The sequence below is a fragment of the Neolamprologus brichardi genome, chromosome 10 (assembly GCF_056152115.1).
Source record: "Neolamprologus brichardi isolate AB-2024 chromosome 10, ASM5615211v1, whole genome shotgun sequence".
In the NCBI taxonomy this organism is placed as follows: domain Eukaryota; kingdom Metazoa; phylum Chordata; class Actinopteri; order Cichliformes; family Cichlidae; genus Neolamprologus; species Neolamprologus brichardi.
This window is the reverse complement of record NC_142113.1, coordinates 15,267,540-15,291,226: the sequence shown is the minus strand read 5'-3', so window position 1 is coordinate 15,291,226 and position 23,687 is coordinate 15,267,540.

The following is a 23,687-nucleotide window of genomic DNA, read 5'->3' as shown; positions in this document are numbered from 1 at the left end:
TAAAGTGGGCTTGTTAAACAGCTCTGATAGGAGAAAGTCAATGAGCACGCAATAAAGTGGACTTGTTAGGGACAGTTTACCATCAGCCTTGATAAAGTTTAACTTATTTTGTATTGAAAGACAGACTTTAAAGAAGATTCTTATTTGAAACTGGTGATAAAATCCAGGTCAGATACAGTTACATACAAGCATACAGTACACACTACTGCTCAAAGGTCAGAGGTCAGTTAGAAAAGTCCCTGATTTTAATAGAAAATTGGCTTTAATGTAACATCACATGAAGTTTATCAGTAATGTTTCACAGCTTTAATCAAATCCTTCATCATAAATAAGTTGTGATGGAAAAATGTCTGCAAGCGTGCAGGAGCCCATTTTTAAAGACAATCACTCCTGTGTCATAATGTTCATTGAAGTTTATCAGGTCAGACGACCAACAGATGATAAGAAATATAATCTTACTAATTATTAGAGTTGAAAAGTACTTTGCTAAGCAAAATTCAATGAGGTTAGGCTGGAGCTTGAGACGTTAACATAACAGGTTCAGTTGGTGATGCCTGAAAGAAAATAATTTTCTTCTACAAATCTATTGGAGAATTCTGATTGTAAGAAATGAAAAATAATCAAAGAGTGAAACTGTTAAAAAAAGTGAAGGTTTTGTGCAGCTGGGTGTTGCAGCCCATTTAGAGGAAAATGGAAACTTGGTTTCATGAGGTTAAAAACAAACACTGGGATGATCCAGACACATTTATTGTTTCTTTAATCACCACAATAGTTTCAGTTTGTGCAAAAATCTCTTAAAAAGCTGTTTTGAGTGATAAGTTAGGCTTTAATGTGTTAAGCTTGCATTAGATAAGACAATGTACCACTGAACACAGGAGGGATTATTGCTGAAAATGGGTCTCTGAACACCTCTGTAGATATTCTATTAAAAATCATTCATGATTTGTGATCAGTGTTAATATTAAGCATTTATATGATTATTTTTTAAAAATTGCTGTGATTCAATCTGAAACCAAATTTGAGTCTATTCAGAAAACTAGACATTTCTAATTCACCTCAGACTTTTGAGCTGTAGTCTACATTGTAATGATAGTGTACCGTTATTTATTAGAGCAGATGATATGAGACTATCAGGAGAGACTGTTAAAAAGTTATGAGCTGTCTTGATGCAGAGAAAGTGGAGTTTGTCATCCTGGAGCTGCTGCCAAGATTGAATGATGCTCTGCCTCTGTGGTCAAGTTCAGACATAGGCTTTAAGCAACCATGAGCCACTGATAAGCGTGATAGATTAATAAGCATGTATAAAGTGGGCTTGTTAAACAGCTCTGATAGGAGAAAGTCAATGAGCACGCAATAAAGTGGACTTGTTAGGGACAGTTTACCATCAGCCTTGATAAAGTTTAACTTCATTTGTATTGAAAGACAGACTATAAAGAAGATTCTTATTTGAAACTGGTGATAAAATCCAGGTCAGATACAGTTACATACAAGCATACAGTACACACTACTGCTCAAAGGTCAGAGGTCATTTAGAAAAGTCCCTGATTTTAATAGAAACTTGGCTTTAATGTAACAACACATGAAGTTTATCAGTAATGTTTCACAGCTTTAATCAAATCATTCATCATAAATAAGTTGTGATGGAAAAATGTCTGCAAGCGTGCAGGAGCCCATTTTTAGAGACAATCACTCCTGTGTCATAATGTTCATTGAAGTTTATCAGGTCAGATGACCAACAGATGATAAGAAATATAATCTTACTAATTATTAGAGTTGAAAAGTACTTTGCTAAGCAAAATTCAATGAGGTTAGGCTGGAGTTTGAGACGTTAACATATCAGGTTCAGTTGGTGACGCATGAAAGAAAATAATTTTCTTCTACAAATCTATTGGAGAATTCTGATTGTAAGAAATGAAAAATATTCAAAGAGTGAAACTGTTAAAAAAAAGTGAAGGTTTTGTGCAGCTGGGTGTTGCAGCCCCTTTAGAGGAAAATGTCAACTTGGTTTCATGAGGTTAAAAACAAACACTGGGATGATCCAGACACATTTATTGTTTCTTTAATCACCACAATAGTTTCAGTTTGTGCAAAAATCTCTTAAAAAGCTGTTTTGAGTGATAAGTTAGGCTTTAATGTGTTAAGCTTGCATTAGATAAGACAATGTACCACTGAACACAGGAGGGATTATTGCTGAAAATGGGTCTCTGAACACCTCTGTAGATATTCTATCAAAAATCATTCATGATTTGTGATCAGTGTTAATATTAAGCATTTATATGATTATTTTCATAAATTGCTGTGATTCAATCTGAAACCTAATTTGAGTCTATTCTGAAAACAAGACATTTCTAATTCACCTCAGACTTTTGAGCTGTAGTCTACATTGTAATGATAGTGTACCGTTATTTATTAGAGCAGATGATATGAGACTATCAGGAGAGACTGTTAAAAAGTTATGAGCTGTCTTGATGCAGAGAAAGTGGAGTTTGTCATCCTGGAGCTGCTGCCAAGATTGAATGATGCTCTGCCTCTGTGGTCAAGTTCAGACAGAGGCTTTAAGCAACCATGAGCCACTGATAAGCGTGATAGATTAATAAGCATGTATAAAGTGGGCTTGTTAAACAGCTCTGATAGGAGAAAGTCAATGAGCACGCAATAAAGTGGACTTGTTAGGGACAGTTTACCATCAGCCTTGATAAAGTTTAACTTATTTTTTATTGAAAGACAAACTTTAAAGAAGATTCTTATTTGAAACTGGTGATAAAATCCAGGTCAGATACAGTTACATACAAGCATACAGTACACACTACTGCTCAAAGGTCAGAGGTCAGTTCGAAAAGTCCCTGATTTTAATAGAAAATTGGCTTGAAGGTAAAATCACATGAAGTTTATCAGTAATGTTTCACAGCTTTAATCAAATCCTTCATCATCCATAAGTTGTGATGGAAAAATGTCTGCAAGCGTGCAGGAGCCCATTTTTGAAGACAATCACTCCTGTGACATAATGTTCATTGAAGTTTATCAGGTCAGACGACCAACAGATGATAAGAAATATAATCTTACTAATTATTAGAGTTGAAAAGTACTTTGCTAAGCAAAATTCAATGAGGTTAGGCTGGAGCTTGAGACGTTAACATAAAAGGTTCAGTTGGTGATGCCTGAAAGAAAATAATTTTCTTCTACAAATCTATTGGAGAATTCTGATTGTAAGAAATGAAAAATATTCAAATACTGAAACTGTTAAAAAAAGTGAAGGTTTTGTGCAGCTGGGTGTTGCAGCCCCTTTAGAGGAAAATGGAAACTTGGTTTCATGAGGTTAAAAACAAACACTGGGATGATCCAGACACATTTATTGTTTCTTTAATCACCACAATAGTTTCAGTTTGTGCAAAAATCTCTTAAAAAGCTGTTTTGAGTGATAAGTTAGGCTTTAATGTGTTAAGCTTGCATTAGATAAGACAATGTACCACTGAACACAGGAGGGATTATTGCTGAAAATGGGTCTCTGAACACCTCTGTAGATATTCTATTAAAAATCATTCATGATTTGTGATCAGTGTTAATATTAAGCATTTATATGATTATTTTGATAAATTGCTGTGATTCAATCTGAAACCAAATTTGAGTCTATTCTGAAAACAAGACATTTCTAATTCACCTCAGACTTTTGAGCTGTAGTCTACATTGTAATGATAGTGTATGGTTATTGATTAGAGCAGATGATATGAGACTATCAGGAGAGACTGTTAAAAAGTTATGAGCTGTCTTGATGCAGAGAAAGTGGAGTTTGTCATCCTGGAGCTGCTGCCAAGATTGAATGATGCTCTGCCTCTGTGGTCAAGTTCAGACATAGGCTTTAAGCAACCATGAGCCACTGATAAGCGTGATAGATTAATAAGCATGTATAAAGTGGGCTTGTTAAACAGCTCTGATAGGAGAAAGTCAATGAGCACGCAATAAAGTGGACTTGTTAGGGACAGTTTACCATCAGCCTTGATAAAGTTTAACTTATTTTGTATTGAAAGACAGACTTTAAAGAAGATTCTTATTTGAAACTGGTGATAAAATCCAGGTCAGATACAGTTACATACAAGCATACAGTACACACTACTGCTCAAAGGTCAGAGGTCAGTTAGAAAAGTCCCTGATTTTAATAGAAAATTGGCTTTAATGTAACATCACATGCAGTTTATCAGTAATGTTTCACAGCTTTTAATCAAATCATTCATCATAAATAAGTTGTGATGGAAAAATGTCTGCAAGCGTGCAGGAGCCCATTTTTAGAGACAATCACTCCTGTGTCATAATGTTCATTGAAGTTTATCAGGTCAGACGACCAACAGATGATAAGAAATATAATCTTACTAATTATTAGAGTTGAAAAGTACTTTGCTAAGCAAAATTCAATGAGGTTAGGCTGGAGCTTGAGACGTTAACATAAAAGGTTCAGTTGGTGATGCCTGAAAGAAAATAATTTTCTTCTACAAATCTATTGGAGAATTCTGATTGTAAGAAATGAAAAATATTCAAAGAGTGAAACTGTTAAAAAAAATGAAGGTTTTGTGCAGCTGGGTGTTGCAGCCCCTTTAGAGGAAAATGGAAACTTGGTTTCCATCCATCCATCCATCTTCCTCCGCTTTATCCGAGGCCGGGTCGCGGGGGCAGCAGCCTAAGCAAAGAGGCCCATACCTCCCTCTCCCCAGCCACCTCCTCCAGCTTATCCGGGGGAATACCAAGGCATTCCCAGGCCAGCCGAGTGATATAATCTCTCCAGCGTGTCCTGGGTCTTCCCCGGGGCCTCCTCCCGGTGGGACATGCCTGGAACACCTCACCCAGGAGGCGCCCAGGGGGCATCCTTGTCAGATGCCCAAACCACCTCAGCTGGCTCCTTTCGATGTGGAGCAGCAGCGGCTCTACTCTGAGCCCCTCCCGGATGGCCGAACTTCTCACCCTATCTCTAAGGGAGAGGCCAGCCACCCTTCGGAGGAAGCTCATTCCCGCCGCTTTTATCCGCGATCTCGTTCTTTCGGTCACTACCCACAGCTCGTGGCCATAGGTGAGGGTAGGGACGTAGATCGACCGGTAAATTGAGAGCTTCGCTTTTACACTCAGCTCCCTCTTCACCACGACGGACCGGTGCAGCGTCCGCATTACTGCAGCTGCAGCCCCAATCCGTCTGTCGATCTCCGGCTCCCTTCTCCCATCACTCGCGAACAAGACCCCGAGATACTTGAACTCCTCCACTTGGGGCAGGAACTCATCCCCGACCCGGAGTGGGCACTCCACCCTTTTCCGGCTGAGAACCATGGCCTCAGATTTGGAGGTGCTGATCCTCATTCCTGCTGCTTCACACTCGGCTGCGAACCGCTCCAGTGCGAGCTGAAGGCCCTCACCCGATGAAGCCAACAGAACCACATCATCCGCAAAAATCAGAGATGAGATTCTGAGGCCACCAAAGCGAAAGCCCTCCGCCACTTGGCTGCGCCTAGAAATCCTGTCCATAAAAATTATGAACAGAACCGGTGACAAAGGGCAGCCCTGGCGGAGCCCATCACCCACCAGGAACAAGTCCGACTTATTGCCGGCAATGCGAACCAAGCTCTTGCAACGGTTGTATAGGGATCGAATGGCCCGTAGCAATGGGCCAGACACCCCATACTCCCGCAACACCTCCCACAGGACACCCCGAGGGACACGGTCGAATGCCTTCTCCAAGTCCACAAAACACATGTAGACTGGTTGGGCAAACTCCCATGCACCCTCAAGTATCCTCGAGAGGATGAAGAGCTGGTCCAGTGTTCCGTGACCAGGACGAAAACCGCATTGTTCCTCCTGTATCCGAGGTTCGACTAGCGGACGAACTCTCCTTTCTAGCACCCTGGCATAGACTTTCCCAGGGAGGCTGAGGAGTGTGATCCCCCTGTAGTTGGAACACACCCTCCGGTCCCCCTTCTTAAAGATGGGGACCACCACCCCGGTCTGCCAGTCCAGTGGTACTGCCCCTGATCTCCACGCAACATTGCAGAGGCGTGTCAACCAAGACAGCCCTACAACGTCCAGAGCCTTCAGGAACTCGGGGCGGACCTCATCAACACCAGGGGCTCTGCCACCAAGGAGTTGTTTAACTGCCTCAGTGACCTCGCCCCCGGAAATTGGCGGGTAATTCCCCTCATCCCCAGACTCTGCTTCCTCCTCAGAAGACGCGTCAGTGGGATTAAGGAGGTCCTCGAAGTATTCCTTCCACCGCCTGACAATTTTCTCAGTCGACGTCAGCAGCGCTCCGCCAGCACTATACACAGTGCAGGCAGAGCACCGCTTTCCCCTCCTGAGACGCCTGACGGTTTGCCAGAATCTCTTCGAGGCAGTCCGAAAGTCTTTTTCCATGGCCTCTCCGAACTCCTCCCACACCCGAGTTTTTGCTTCAGCCACTGCCCGAGCCGCATTCCGCTTGGCCTGTCGATACCTGTCGGCTGCCTCCGGAGTCCCACAGGCTAACCAAGCCCGATAGGACTCCTTCTTCAGCCTGGTGGCTCCCTTCACCTCTGGTGTCCACCATTTGGTTCGGGGATTACCACCACGGCAGGCACCAACCACCTTGCGGCCGCAGCTCAATGCAGCAGCTTCGGCAATGGCGACGCTGAACATGGTCCATTCGGACTCAATGTCCCCCGCCTCCCTCGGAATGCTGTTGAAGCTCTGCCGGAGGTGTGCGTTGAAGATCTCGCGGACTGGGGCCTCTGCTAGTCGTTCCCAGCACACCCTCACTACGCGTTTAGGTGCACCAGGTCTGTCCAGCGTCCTCCCCCGCCACCTGATCCAACTCACCACCAGGTGGTGATCAGTTGACAGCTCAGCCCCTCTCTTTACCCGAGTGTCCAGAACATATGGTCGCAGATCTGGTGATACGATTACAAAATCGATCATCGACCTACGGCCTAGAGCGTCCTGGTGCCACGTGCACTTATGGACACTCTTATGTTCGAACAAGGTGTTCGTTATGGCCAAACTGTGATTAGCACAGAAGTCCAATAACAAAGCACCGCTCGGGTTCAGATCAGGGAGGCCGTTCCTCCCAATCACGCCCCTCCAGGTCTCGCTGTCGTTACCCACGTGAGCATTGAAGTCCCCCAGCAGGACAACAGAGTCTCCAGGTGGAGCACCTTCCAGCACCCCCCCCAGGGACTCTAAGAAGGCTGGGTACTCCGAACTGCCACTCGGCGCATAAGCGCAGATGACAGTCAGGACCCGTTCCCCGACCCTAAGGCGCAGGGAACAAACCCTCTCGTCCACCGGGAAAAACCCCAACGTACCGGCAGCAAGCCGAGGGGATATTAGAATACCCACCCCAGCTCTCCGCCTCTCACCAGGGGCAACTCCAGACTGAGACAGAGTCCAGCCCCTCTCCAGGAGACTGGTTCCAGAGCCCAAGCCATGCATAGAGGTGAGCCCGACTATATCTAGCCGGTACCTCTCAACCTCACGCACTAACTCAGGCTCCTTCCCCACCAGAGAGGTGACATTCCATGTCCCTATTGCCAGTCTTGGCAGCCGGGGGTCAGTCCGCCAGGGCCTCCGCTCCTGGCCGCCACCCGGCACACAATGCACCCGACCCCTATGGCGCCTCCTGCGGGTGGTGGTCCTGCGGGAGGATGGGCCCATGTCTCCTCTTCGGGCTGTGCCCGGCCAGGCCCCATGGACTAATGCACAGGATGCTCGCCCTCGGGCACCCTCCCCGGGCCTGGCTCCAGGGCGGGGCCCCGGTAACCCTATCCCGGGAAGGGTAAACTGTTCCCTCGGTGTTCTTTTCATAAGGGTCTTCTGAATCGCTCTTTGTCTGGTCCCTCACCCAGGACCAATTTGCCATGGGAGACCCTACCAGGGGGCAAAAGCCCCCAGACAACATAGCCCCTGGGATCCCTGGGACACACAAACCCCTCCACCATGATAAGGTTGCGATTCACGGAGGAGGAAACTTGGTTTCATGAGGTTAAAAACAAACACTGGGATGATCCAGACACATTTATTGTTTCTTTAATCACCACAATAGTTTCAGTTTGTGCAAAAATCTTTAAAAAGCTGTTTTGAGTGATAAGTTAGGCTTTAATGTGTTAAGCTTCCATTAGATAAGACAATGTACCACTGAACACAGGAGGGATTATTGCTGAAAATGGGTCTCTGAACACCTCTGTAGATGTTCTATTAAAAGTCATTCATGATTTGTGATCAGTGTTAATATTAAGCATTTATATGATTATTTTCATAAATTGCTGTGATTCAATCTGAAACCTAATTTGAGTCTATTCTGAAAACAAGACATTTCTAATTCACCTCAGACTTTTGAGCTGTAGTCTACATTGTAATGATAGTGTATGGTTATTGATTAGAGCAGAGGATATGAGACTATCAGGAGAGACTGTTAAAAAGTTATGAGCTGTCTTGATGCAGAGAAAGTGGAGTTTGTCATCCTGGAGCTGCTGCCAAGATTGAATGATGCTCTGCCTCTGTGGTCAAGTTCAGACATAGGCTTTAAGCAACCATGAGCCACTGATAAGCGTGATAGATTAATAAGCATGTATAAAGTGGGCTTGTTAAACAGCTCTGATAGGAGAAAGTCAATGAGCACGCAATAAAGTGGACTTGTTAGGGCCAGTTTACCATCAGCCTTGATAAAGTTTAACTTTATTTGTATTGAAAGACAGACTTTAAAGAAGATTCTTATTTGAAACTGTTGATAAAATCCAGGTCAGATACAGTTACATACAAGCATACAGTACACATTACTGCTCAAAGGTCAGAGGTCAGTTAGAAAAGTCCCCGATTTTAATAGAAAATTGGCTTTAATGTAACATCACATGCAGTTTATCAGTAATGTTTCACAGCTTTTTATCAAATCATTCATCATCAATAAGTTGTGATGGAAAAATGTCTGCAAGCGTGCAGGAGCCCATTCTTAGAGACAATCACTCCTGTGTCATAATGTTCATTGAAGTTTAACAGGTCAGATGACCAACAGATGATAAGAAATATAATCTTACTAATTATTAGAGTTGAAAAGTACTTTGCTAAGCAAAATTCAATGAGGTTAGGCTGGAGCTTGAGACGTTAACATAACAGGTTCAGTTGGTGATGCCTGAAAGAAAATAATTTTCTTCTACAAATCTATTGGAGAATTCTGATTATAAGAAATGAAAAATATTCAAAGAGTGAAACTGTTAAAAAAAAGTGAAGGTTTTGTGCAGCTGGGTGTTGCAGCCCCTTTAGAGGAAAATGGAAACTTGGTTTCATGAGGTTAAAAACAAACACTGGGATGATCCAGACACATTTATTGTTTCTTTAATCACCACAATAGTTTCAGTTTGTGCAAAAATCTTTAAAAAGCTGTTTTGAGTGATAAGTTAGGCTTTAATGTGTTAAGCTTGCATTAGATAAGACAATGTACCACTGAACACAGGAGGGATTATTGCTGAAAATGGGTCTCTGAACACCTCTGTAGATATTCTATTAAAAATCATTCATGATTTGTGATCAGTGTTAATATTAAGCATTTATATGATTATTTTTTTAAAATTGCTGTGATTCAGTCTGAAACCTAATTTGAGTCTATTCTGAAAACAAGACATTTCTAATTCACCTCAGACTTTTGAGCTGTAGTCTACATTGTAATGATAGTGTACCGTTATTTATTAGAGCAGATGATATGAGACTATCAGGAGAGACTGTTAAAAAGTTATGAGCTGTCTTGGTGCAGAGAAAGTGGAGTTTGTCATCCTGGAGCTGCTGCCAAGATTGAATGATGCTCTGCCTCTGTGGTCAAGTTCAGACATAGGCTTTAAGCAACCATGAGCCACTGATAAGCGTGATAGATTAATAAGCATGTATAAAGTGGGCTTGTTAAACAGCTCTGATAGGAGAAAGTCAATGAGCACGCAATAAAGTGGACTTGTTAGGAACAGTTTACCATCAGCCTTGATAAAGTTTAACTACATTTGTATTGAAAGACAGACTTTAAAGAAGATTCTTATTTGAAACTGGTGATAAAATCCAGGTCAGATACAGTTACATACAAGCATACAGTACACACTACTGCTCAAAGGTCAGAGGTCAGTTAGAAAAGTCCCTGATTTTAATAGAAAATTGGCTTTAATGTAACATCACATGAAGTTTATCAGTAATGTTTCACAGCTTTTAATCAAATCATTCATCATCCATAAGTTGTGATGGAAAAATGTCTGCAAGCGTGCAGGAGCCCATTTTTAGAGACAATCACTCCTGTGTCATAATGTTCATTGAAGTTTATCAGGTCAGACGACCAACAGATGATAAGAAATATAATCTTACTAATTATTAGAGTTGAAAAGTACTTTGCTAAGCAAAATTCAATGAGGTTAGGCTGGAGCTTGAGACGTTAACATAACAGGTTCAGTTGGTGATGCATGAAAGAAAATAATTTTCTTCTACAAATCTATTGGAAAATTCTGATTGTAAGAAATGAAAAATATTCAAAGAGTGAAACTGTTAAAAAAAAGTGAAGGTTTTGTGCAGCTGGGTGTTGCAGCCCCTTTAGAGGAAAATGGAAACTTGGTTTCATGAGGTTAAAAACAAACACTGGGATGATCCAGACACATTTATTGTTTCTTTAATCACCACAATAGTTTCAGTTTGTGCAAAAATCTTTAAAAAGCTGTTTTGAGTGATAAGTTAGGCTTTAATGTGTTAAGCTTGCATTAGATAAGACAATGTACCACTGAACACAGGAGGGATTATTGCTGAAAATGGGTCTCTGAACACCTCTGTAGATATTCTATTAAAAATCCTTCATGATTTGTGATCAGTGTTAATATTAAGCATTTATATGATTATTTTTTTAAAATTGCTGTGATTAAGTCTGAAACCTAATTTGAGTCTATTCTGAAAACAAGACATTTCTAATTCACCTCAGACTTTTGAGCTGTAGTCTACATTGTAATGATAGTGTACCGTTATTTATTAGAGCAGATGATATGAGACTATCAGGAGAGACTGTTAAAAAGTTATGAGCTGTCTTGGTGCAGAGAAAGTGGAGTTTGTCATCCTGGAGCTGCTGCCAAGATTGAATGATGCTCTGCCTCTGTGGTCAAGTTCAGACATAGGCTTTAAGCAACCATGAGCCACTGATAAGCGTGATAGATTAATAAGCATGTATAAAGTGGGCTTGTTAAACAGCTCTGATAGGAGAAAGTCAATGAGCACGCAATAAAGTGGACTTGTTAGGAACAGTTTACCATCAGCCTTGATAAAGTTTAACTACATTTGTATTGAAAGACAGACTTTAAAGAAGATTCTTATTTGAAACTGGTGATAAAATCCAGGTCAGATACAGTTACATACAAGCATACAGTACACACTACTGCTCAAAGGTCAGAGGTCAGTTAGAAAAGTCCCTGATTTTAATAGAAAATTGGCTTTAATGTAACATCACATGAAGTTTATCAATAATGTTTCACAGCTTTTAATCAAATCATTCATCATCCATAAGTTGTGATGGAAAAATGTCTGCAAGCGTGCAGGAGCCCATTTTTAGAGACAATCACTCCTGTGTCATAATGTTCATTGAAGTTTATCAGGTCAGACGACCAACAGATGATAAGAAATATAATCTTACTAATTATTAGAGTTGAAAAGTACTTTGCTAAGCAAAATTCAATGAGGTTAGGCTGGAGCTTGAGACGTTAACATAACAGGTTCAGTTGGTGATGCATGAAAGAAAATAATTTTCTTCTACAAATCTATTGGAAAATTCTGATTGTAAGAAATGAAAAATATTCAAAGAGTGAAACTGTTAAAAAAAAGTGAAGGTTTTGTGCAGCTGGGTGTTGCAGCCCCTTTAGAGGAAAATGGAAACTTGGTTTCATGAGGTTAAAAACAAACACTGGGATGATCCAGACACATTTATTGTTTCTTTAATCACCACAATAGTTTCAGTTTGTGCTAAAATCTTTAAAAAGCTGTTTTGAGTGATAAGTTAGGCTTTAATGTGTTAAGCTTGCATTAGATAAGACAATGTACCACTGAACACAGGAGGGATTATTGCTGAAAATGGGTCTCTGAACACCTCTGTAGATATTCTATTAAAAATCCTTCATGATTTGTGATCAGTGTTAATATTAAGCATTTATATGATTATTTTCATAAATTGCTGTGATTCAATCTGAAACCTAATTTGAGTCGTTTCAGAAAACAAGACATTTCTAATTCACCTCAGACTTTTGAGCTGTAGTCTACATTGTAATGATAGTGTACCGTTATTAATTAGGGCAGATGATATGAGACTATCAGGAGAGACTGTTAAAAAGTTATGAGCTGTCTTGATGCAGAGAAAGTGGAGTTTGTCATCCTGGAGCTGCTGCCAAGATTGAATGATGCTCTGCCTCTGTGGTCAAGTTCAGACATAGGCTTTAAGCAACCATGAGCCACTGATAAGCGTGATAGATTAATAAGCATGTATAAAGTGGGCTTGTTAAACAGCTCTGATAGGAGAAAGTCAATGAGCACGCAATAAAGTGGACTTGTTAGGGACAGTTTACCATCAGCCTTGATAAAGTTTAACTTATTTTGTATTGAAAGACAGACTTTAAAGAAGATTCTTATTTGAAGCTGGTGATAAAATCCTGGTCAGATACAGTTACATACAAGCATACAGTACACACTACTGCTCAAAGGTCAGAGGTCAGTTAGAAAAGTCCCCGATTTTAATAGAAAATTGGCTTTAATGTAACATCACATGAAGGTTATCAGTAATGTTTCACAGCTTTTTATCAAATCCTTCATCATAAATAAGTTGTGATGGAAAAATGTCTGCAAGCGTGCAGGAGCCCATTTTTAGAGACAATCACTCCTGTGTCATAATTTTCATTGAAGTTTATCAGGTCAGACGACCAACAGATGATAAGAAATATAATCTTACTAATTATTAGAGTTGAAAAGTACTTTGCTAAGCAAAATTCAATGAGGTTAGGCTGGAGCTTGAGACGTTAACATGACAGGTTCAGTTGGTGATGCCTGAAAGAAAATAATTTTCTTCTACAAATCTATTGGAGAATTCTGATTGTAAGAAATGAAAAATGTTCAAAGAGTGAAACTGTTAAAAAAAAAGTGAAGGTTTTGTGCAGCTGGGTGTTGCAGCCCCTTTAGAGGAAAATGTCAACTTGGTTTCATGAGGTTAAAAACAAACACTGGGATGATCCAGACACATTCATTGTTTCTTTAATCACCACAATAGTTTCAGTTTGTGCAAAAATCTCTTAAAAAGCTGTTTTGAGTGATAAGTTAGGCTTTAATGTGTTAAGCTTGCATTAGATAAGACAATGTACCACTGAACACAGGAGGGATTATTGCTGAAAATGGGTCTCTGAACACCTCTGTAGATATTCTATTAAAAATCATTCATGATTTGTGATCAGTGTTAATATTAAGCATTTATATGATTATTTTAATAAATTGCTGTGATTCAATCTGAAACCAAATTTGAGTCTATTCAGAAAACAAGACATTTCTAATTCACCTCAGACTTTTGAGCTGTAGTTTACATTGTAATGATAGTGTATGGTTATTGACTAGAGCAGATGATATGAGACTATCAGGAGAGACTGTTAAAAAGTTATGAGCTGTCTTGATGCAGAGAAAGTGGAGTTTGTCATCCTGGAGCTGCTGCCAAGATTGAATGATGCTCTGCCTCTGTGGTCAAGTTCAGACATAGGCTTTAAGCAACCATGAGCCACGGATAAGCGTGATAGATTAATAAGCATGTATAAAGTGGGCTTGTTAAACAGCTCTGATAGGAGAAAGTCAATGAGCACGCAATAAAGTGGACTTGTTAGGGACAGTTTACCATCAGCCTTGATAAAGTTTAACTTCATTTGTATTGAAAGACAGACTTTAAAGAAGATTCTTATTTGAAACTGGTGATAAAATCCAGGTCAGATACAGTTACATACAAGCATACAGTACACACTACTGCTCAAAGGTCAGAGGTCAGTTAGAAAAGTCCCAGATTTTAATAGAAAATTGGCTTTAATGTAACATCACATGAAGGTTATCAGTAATGTTTCACAGCTTTTTATCAAATCCTTCATCATAAATAAGTTGTGATGGAAAAATGTCTGCAAGCGTGCAGGAGCCCATTTTTAGAGACGATCACTCCTGTGTCATAATGTTCATTGACGTTTATCAGGTCAGACGACCAACAGATGATAAGAAATATAATCTTACCAATTATTAGAGTTGAAAAGTACTTTGCTAAGCAAAATTCAATGAGGTTAGGCTGGAGCTTGAGACGTTAACATAAAAGGTTCAGTTGGTGATGCCTGAAAGAAAATAATTTTCTTCTACAAATCTATTGGAGAATTCTGATTGTAAGAAATGAAAAATATTCAAAGAGTGAAACTGTTAAAAAAAATGAAGGTTTTGTGCAGCTGGGTGTTGCAGCCCCTTTAGAGGAAAATGGAAACTTGGTTTCCATCCATCCATCCATCTTCCTCCGCTTTATCCGAGGCCGGGTCGCGGGGGCAGCAGCCTAAGCAAAGAGGCCCATACCTCCCTCTCCCCAGCCACCTCCTCCAGCTTATCCGGGGGAATACCAAGGCATTCCCAGGCCAGCCGAGTGATATAATCTCTCCAGCGTGTCCTGGGTCTTCCCCGGGGCCTCCTCCCGGTGGGACATGCCTGGAACACCTCACCCAGGAGGCGCCCAGGGGGCATCCTTGTCAGATGCCCAAACCACCTCAGCTGGCTCCTTTCGATGTGGAGCAGCAGCGGCTCTACTCTGAGCCCCTCCCGGATGGCCGAACTTCTCACCCTATCTCTAAGGGAGAGGCCAGCCACCCTTCGGAGGAAGCTCATTCCCGCCGCTTTTATCCGCGATCTCGTTCTTTCGGTCACTACCCACAGCTCGTGGCCATAGGTGAGGGTAGGGACGTAGATCGACCGGTAAATTGAGAGCTTCGCTTTTACACTCAGCTCCCTCTTCACCACGACGAACCGGTGCAGCGTCCGCATTACTGCAGCTGCAGCCCCAATCCGTCTGTCGATCTCCGGCTCCCTTCTCCCATCACTCGCGAACAAGACCCCGAGATACTTGAACTCCTCCACTTGGGGCAGGAACTCATCCCCGACCCGGAGTGGGCACTCCACCCTTTTCCGGCTGAGAACCATGGCCTCCGATTTGGAGGTGCTGATCCTCATTCCTGCTGCTTCACACTCGGCTGCGAACCGCTCCAGTGCGAGCTGAAGGCCCTCACCCGATGAAGCCAACAGAACCACATCATCCGCAAAAATCAGAGATGAGATTCTGAGGCCACCAAAGCGAAAGCCCTCCGCCACTTGGCTGCGCCTAGAAATCCTGTCCATAAAAATTATGAACAGAACCGGTGACAAAGGGCAGCCCTGGCGGAGCCCATCACCCACCAGGAACAAGTCCGACTTATTGCCGGCAATGCGAACCAAGCTCTTGCAACGGTTGTATAGGGATCGAATGGCCCGTAGCAATGGGCCAGACACCCCATACTCCCGCAACACCTCCCACAGGACACCCCGAGGGACACGGTCGAATGCCTTCTCCAAGTCCACAAAACACATGTAGACTGGTTGGGCAAACTCCCATGCACCCTCAAGTATCCTCGAGAGGATGAATAGCTGGTCTAGTGTTCCGTGACCAGGACGAAAACCGCATTGTTCCTCCTGTATCCGAGGTTCGACTAGCGGACGAACTCTCCTTTCTAGCACCCTGGCATAGACTTTCCTGGGGAGGCTGAGGAGTGTAATCCCCCTGTAGTTGGAACACACCCTCCGGTCCCCCTTCTTAAAGATGGGGACCACCACCCCGGTCTGCCAGTCCAGTGGTACTGCCCCTGATCTCCACGCAACATTGCAGAGGCGTGTCAACCAAGACAGCCCTACAACGTCCAGAGCCTTCAGGAACTCGGGGCGGACCTCATCAACACCAGGGGCTCTGCCACCAAGGAGTTGTTTAACTGCCTCAGTGACCTCGCCCCCGGAAATTGGCGGGTAATTCCCCTCATCCCCAGACTCTGCTTCCTCCTCGGAAGACGCGTCAGTGGGATTAAGGAGGTCCTCGAAGTATTCCTTCCACCGCCTGACAATTTTCTCAGTCGACGTCAGCAGCGCTCCGCCAGCACTATACACAGTGCAGGCAGAGCACCGCTTTCCCCTCCTGAGACGCCTGACGGTTTGCCAGAATCTCTTCGAGGCAGTCCGAAAGTCTTTTTCCATGGCCTCTCCGAACTCCTCCCACACCCGAGTTTTTGCTTCAGCCACTGCCCGAGCCGCATTCCGCTTGGCCTGTCGATACCTGTCGGCTGCCTCCGGAGTCCCACAGGCTAACCAAGCCCGATAGGACTCCTTCTTCAGCCTGGTGGCTCCCTTCACCTCTGGTGTCCACCATTTGGTTCGGGGATTACCACCACGGCAGGCACCAACCACCTTGCGGCCGCAGCTCAATGCAGCAGCTTCGGCAATGGCGACGCTGAACATGGTCCATTCGGACTCAATGTCCCCCGCCTCCCTCGGAATGCTGTTGAAGCTCTGCCGGAGGTGTGCGTTGAAGATCTCGCGGACTGGGGCCTCTGCTAGTCGTTCCCAGCACACCCTCACTACGCGTTTAGGTGCACCAGGTCTGTCCAGCGTCCTCCCCCGCCACCTGATCCAACTCACCACCAGGTGGTGATCAGTTGACAGCTCAGCCCCTCTCTTTACCCGAGTGTCCAGAACATATGGTCGCAGGTCTGGTGATACGATTACAAAATCGATCATCGACCTACGGCCTAGAGCGTCCTGGTGCCACGTGCACTTATGGACACTCTTATGTTCGAACAAGGTGTTCGTTATGGCCAAACTGTGATTAGCACAGAAGTCCAATAACAAAGCACCGCTCGGGTTCAGATCAGGGAGGCCGTTCCTCCCAATCACGCCCCTCCAGGTCTCGCTGTCGTTACCCACGTGAGCATTGAAGTCCCCCAGCAGGACAACAGAGTCTCCAGGTGGAGCACCTTCCAGCACCCCCCCCCAGGGACTCTAAGAAGGCTGAGTACTCCGAACTGCCACTCGGCGCATAAGCGCAGATGACAGTCAGGACCCGTTCCCCGACCCTAAGGCGCAGGGAACAAACCCTCTCGTCCACCGGGAAAAACCCCAACGTACCGGCAGCAAGCCGAGGGGATATTAGAATACCCACCCCAGCTCTCCGCCTCTCACCAGGGGCAACTCCAGACTGAGACAGAGTCCAGCCCCTCTCCAGGAGACTGGTTCCAGAGCCCAAGCCATGCATAGAGGTGAGCCCGACTATATCTAGCCGGTACCTCTCAACCTCACGCACTAACTCAGGCTCCTTCCCCACCAGAGAGGTGACATTCCATGTCCCTATTGCCAGTCTTGGCAGCCGGGGGTCAGTCCGCCAGGGCCTCCGCTCCTGGCCGCCACCCGGCACACAATGCACCCGACCCCTATGGCGCCTCCTGCGGGTGGTGGTCCTGCGGGAGGATGGGCCCATGTCTCCTCTTCGGGCTGTGCCCGGCCAGGCCCCATGGACTAATGCACAGGATGCTCGCCCTCGGGCACCCTCCCCGGGCCTGGCTCCAGGGCGGGGCCCCGGTAACCCTATCCCGGGAAGGGTAAACTGTTCCCTCGGTGTTCTTTTCATAAGGGTCTTCTGAATCGCTCTTTGTCTGGTCCCTCACCCAGGACCAATTTGCCATGGGAGACCCTACCAGGGGGCAAAAGCCCCCAGACAACATAGCCCCTGGGATCCCTGGGACACACAAACCCCTCCACCACGATAAGGTTGCGATTCACGGAGGAGGAAACTTGGTTTCATGAGGTTAAAAACAAACACTGGGATGATCCAGACACATTTATTGTTTCTTTAATCACCACAATAGTTTCAGTTTGTGCAAAAATCTTTAAAAAGCTGTTTTGAGTGATAAGTTAGGCTTTAATGTGTTAAGCTTGCATTAGATAAGACAATGTACCACTGAACACAGGAGGGATTATTGCTGAAAATGGGTCTCTGAACACCTCTGTAGATATTCTATTAAAAATCATTCATGATTTGTGATCAGTGTTAATATTAAGCATTTATATGATTATTTTTTTAAAATTGCTGTGATTCAGTCTGAAAACTAATTTGAGTCTATTCTGAAAACAAGACATTTCTAATTCACCTCAGACTTTTGAGCTGTAGTCTACATTGTAATGATAGTGTATGGTTATTGATTAGAGCAGATGATATGAGACTATCCGGAGAGACTGTTAAAAAGTTATGAGCTGTCTTGATGCAGAGAAAGTGGAGTTTGTCATCCTGGAGCTGCTGCCAAGATTGAATGATGCTCTGCCTCTGTGGTCAAGTTCAGACATAGGCTTTAAGCAACCATGAGCCACTGATAAGCGTGATAGATTAATAAGCATGTATAAAGTGGGCTTGTTAAACAGCTCTGAAAGGAGAAAGTCAATGAGCACGCAATAAAGTGGACTTGTTAGGGACAGTTTACCATCAGCCTTGATAAAGTTTAACTTATTTTGTATTGAAAGACAGACTTTAAAGAAGATTTTTATTTGAAACTGGTGATAAAATCCAGGTCAGATACAGTTACATACAAGCATACAGTACACACTACTGCTCAAAGGTCAGAGGTCAGTTAGAAAAGTCCCTGATTTTAATAGAAAATTGGCTTTAATGTAACATCACATGAAGGTTATCAGTAATGTTTCACAGCTTTTTATCAAATCATTCATCATAAATAAGTTGTGATGGAAAAATGTCTGCAAGCGTGCAGGAGCCCATTTTTAGAGACAATCACTCCTGTGTCATAATGTTCATTGAAGTTTATCAGGTCAGACGACCAACAGATGATAAGAAATATAATCTTACTAATTATTAGAGTTGAAAAGTACTTTGCTAAGCAAAATTCAATGAGGTTAGGCTGGAGCTTGAGACGTTAACATAACAGGTTCAGTTGGTGATGCCTGAAAGAAAATAATTTTCTTCTACAAATCTATTGGAGAATTCTGATTGTAAGAAATGAAAAATATTCAAAGAGTGAAACTGTTAAAAAAAAGTGAAGGTTTTGTGCAGCTGGGTGTTGCAGCCCCTTTAGAGGAAAATGGAAACTTGGTTTCATGAGGTTAAAAACAAACACTGGGATGATCCAGACACATTTATTGTTTCTTTAATCACCACAATAGTTTCAGTTTGTGCAAAAATCTCTTAAAAAGCTGTTTTGAGTGATAAGTTAGGCTTTAATGTGTTAAGCTTCCATTAGATAAGACAATGTACCACTGAACACAGGAGGGATTATTGCTGAAAATGGGTCTCTGAACACCTCTGTAGATGTTCTATTAAAAGTCATTCATGATTTGTGATCAGTGTTAATATTAAGCATTTATATGATTATTTTTTTTAAAATTGCTGTGATTCAATCTGAAAACTAATTTGAGTCTATTCTGAAAACAAGACATTTCTAATTCACCTCAGACTTTTGAGCTGTAGTCTACATTGTAATGATAGTGTATGGTTATTGATTAGAGCAGATGATATGAGACTATCCGGAGAGACTGTTAAAAAGTTATGAGCTGTCTTGATGCAGAGAAAGTGGAGTTTGTCATCCTGGAGCTGCTGCCAAGATTGAATGATGCTCTGCCTCTGTGGTCAAGTTCAGACATAGGCTTTAAGCAACCATGAGCCACTGATAAGCGTGATAGATTAATAAGCATGTATAAAGTGGGCTTGTTAAACAGCTCTGATAGGAGAAAGTCAATGAGCACGCAATAAAGTGGACTTGTTAGGGACAGTTTACCATCAGCCTTGATAAAGTTTAACTTATTTTGTATTGAAAGACAGACTTTAAAGAAGATTCTTATTTGAAACTGGTGATAAAATCCAGGTCAGATACAGTTACATACAAGCATACAGTACACACTACTGCTCAAAGGTCAGAGGTCAGTTAGAAAAGTCCCTGATTTTAATAGAAAATTGGCTTTAATGTAACATCACATGCAGTTTATCAGTAATGTTTCACAGCTATTTATCAAATCATTCATCATCAATAAGTTGTGATGGAAAAATGTCTGCAAGCGTGCAGGAGCCCATTTTTAGAGACAATCACTCCTGTGTCATAATGTTCATTGAAGTTTATCAGGTCAGACGACCAACAGATGATAAGAAATATAATCTTACTAATTATTAGAGTTGAAAAGTACTTTGCTAAGCAAAATTCAATGAGGTTAGGCTGGAGCTTGAGACGTTAACATAACAGGTTCAGTTGGTGATGCCTGAAAGAAAATAATTTTCTTCTACAAATCTATTGGAGAATTCTGATTGTAAGAAATGAAAAATATTCAAAGAGTGAAACTTTTAAAAAAAAAGTGAAGGTTTTGTGCAGCTGGGTGTTGCAGCCCCTTTAGGGGAAAATGGAAACTTGGTTTCATGAGGTTAAAAACAAACACTGGGATGATCCAGACACATTTATTGTTTCTTTAATCACCACAATAGTTTCAGTTTTTGCAAAAATCTCTTAAAAAGCTGTTTTGAGTGATAAGTTAGGCTTGAATGTGTTAAGCTTGCATTAGATAAGACAATGTACCACTGAACACAGGAGGGATTATTGCTGAAAATGGGTCTCTGAACACCTCTGTAGATATTCTATTAAAAATCATTCATGATTTGTGGTCAGTGTTAATATTAAGCATTTATATGATTATTTTTTAAAAATTGCTGTGATTCAATCTGAAACCTAATTTGAGTCTATTCTGAAAACAAGACATTTCTAATTCACCTCAGACTTTTGAGCTGTAGTCTACATTGTAATGATAGTGTACCGTTATTGATTAGAGCAGATGATATGAGACTATCAGGAGAGACTGTTAAAAAGTTATGAGCTGTCTTGATGCAGAGAAAGTGGAGTTTGTCATCCTGGAGCTGTTGCCAAGATTGAATGATGCTCTGCCTCTGTGGTCAAGTTCAGACATAGGCTTTAAGCAACCATGAGCCACTGATAAGCGTGATAGATTAATAAGCATGTATAAAGTGGGCTTGTTAAACAGCTCTGATAGGAGAAAGTCAATGAGCACGCAATAAAGTGGACTTGTTAGGGACAGTTTACCATCAGCCTTGATAAAGTTTAACTTCATTTGTATTGAAAGACAGACTTTAAAGAAGATTCTTATTTGAAACTGGTGATAAAATCCAGGTCAGATACAGTTACATACAAGCATACAGTACACACTACTGCTCAAAGGTCAGAGGTCAGTTAGAAAAGTCCCTGATTTTAATAGAAAATTGTCTTTAATGTAACATCACATGAAGTTTATCAGTAATGTTTCACAGCTTTAATCAAATCATTCATCATAAATAAGTTGTGATGGAAAAATGTCTGCAAGCGTGCAGGAGCCCATTTTTAAAGACAATCACTCCTGTGTCATAATGTTCATTGAAGTTTATCAGGTCAGACGACCAACAGATTAGTGTTTTCATTGATCTAAAAAAAGCTTTTGACACAATTAACCATGAAATATTACTTCATAAACTGGAGTACTATGGTATTAGAGGAGTGGTGCTAGAGTGGGTCAGAAGTTATTTGAGAGACAGACAACAATTTGTGAAGATTGGTGAATATCAATCAGAGTGTCTGGACATTGTTTGCGGAGTTCCACAGGGGTCAGTATTGGGACCAAAGCTGTTTATCCTCTATATCAATGATATATGTAAAACATCTGATATATTACAGTTTATTTTATTTGCAGATGATACAAAATTTTTGTGCTGGAGAGAATTCACAGCAGCTTTTGGAAATTTTCACACAAGAAATGATTAAACTAAAAACATGGTTTGACAGAAACAAGTTATCACTAAATTTGAAAAAAACTACATTTATGTTATTTGGAAATTGTAAAAAAGATGCCGGAGCAAAATTGTTAATAAACAATGTTGAAGTAGAGCAAGTTTCTGAAACAAAATTTCTGGGTGTGATAATAGATAACAAAATCTGCTGGAAACCTCACATAAAGCATATACAAGCTAAACTGTCAAGAAGCATCTCTGTACTGAGTAAAGTTAAACATTTTTTGCCTTCCAAATCACTCCGGGTACTTTACTGTTCACTTATATTGCCATATTTAGAATACTGTGTGGAAATCTGGGGAAATACATACAAAACTTCACTTCAACCACTATGTAAAACTCAGAAAAAGGCAATCAGGATTATTACTAAAGCAGGATTTAGAGACCACACTAACATCATGTTCTTGAAATTAAAAATTCTGAAGTTTATGGATCTTATAAAATATAAAACTGCAAAAATTATGTACAAAGCCAGATACAATATGTTACCAGGAAATGTACAGAGGATGTTTTTTGACAGAGAAGGGGACTATGCATTGAGGGGAAAATTAAATCTGAAGACTCTTAAAGCACGGACACAGGTTAAAACCTTTTGGGTTACTATTTATGGGGTAAAACTGTGGAACAGTTTTACTGTGGACCTACAGCAATGTTCAAGCATTAGTCAGTTTATAAAGATGTTTCGAAAACTAATTTTGGAAGAATATGAAACTGATAAAGTTGATCACCCATTGTATATATAACTATGCTAAATTGTATCTAAATTATATCTATCACTGTAGCTATGTTTATACATGTTCTCATTGTTTATTGTGTGGGGTAAGTGATGATGGGAATTAGGTGAATAGTGGGATTCAATAGAATGTTAAGCATGGGGTAGGGATTAATAAGTATGTTATACTTCTTCCTACTCCATTTCAGACCTAATAATTGTCATTTCATGTAATTGAGACTATGTTTTATTTATTTTTTTATTTTTTTATTTTTATTTTATTTTTATTTTTATTTTTATTTTTATTTTTATTTTTATTTTTATTTTTATTTTTATTTTTATTTTTATTTTTATTTTTTTATTTTCTTTGTTTTATCTGAGCACATACGTGTGTATATGTACACAGAGTAAATGCAAGTATGTGGACTTGTGTATATATTGGGGTTTTTTTGTATATGTCTGAAATAAATAAAGATACAATACAGATGATAAGAAATATAATCTTACTAATTATTAGAGTTGAAAAGTACTTTGCTAAGCAAAATTCAATGAGGTTAGGCTGGAGCTTGAGACGTTAACATAACAGGTTCAGTTGGTGATGCCTGAAAGAAAATAATTTTCTTCTACAAATCTATTGGAGAATTCTGATTGTAAGAAATGAAAAATATTCAAAGAGTGAAACTGTTAAAAAAAGTGAAGGTTTTGTGCAGCTGGGTGTTGCAGCCCCTTTAGAGGAAAATGGAAACTTGGTTTCATGAGGTTAAAAACAAACACTGGGATGATCCAGACACATTTATTGTTTCTTTAATCACCACAATAGTTTCAGTTTGTGCAAAAATCTTTAAAAAGCTGTTTTGAGTGATAAGTTAGGCTTTAATGTGTTTAGCTTGCATTAGATAAGACAATGTACCACTGAACACAGGAGGGATTATTGATGAAAATGGGTCTCTGAACACCTCCGCAGATATTCTATTAAAAATCATTCATGATTTGTGATCAGTGTTAATATTAAGCATTTATATGATTATTTTTTAAAAATTGCTGTGATTCAATCTGAAACCAAATTTGAGTCTATTCTGAAAACAAGAC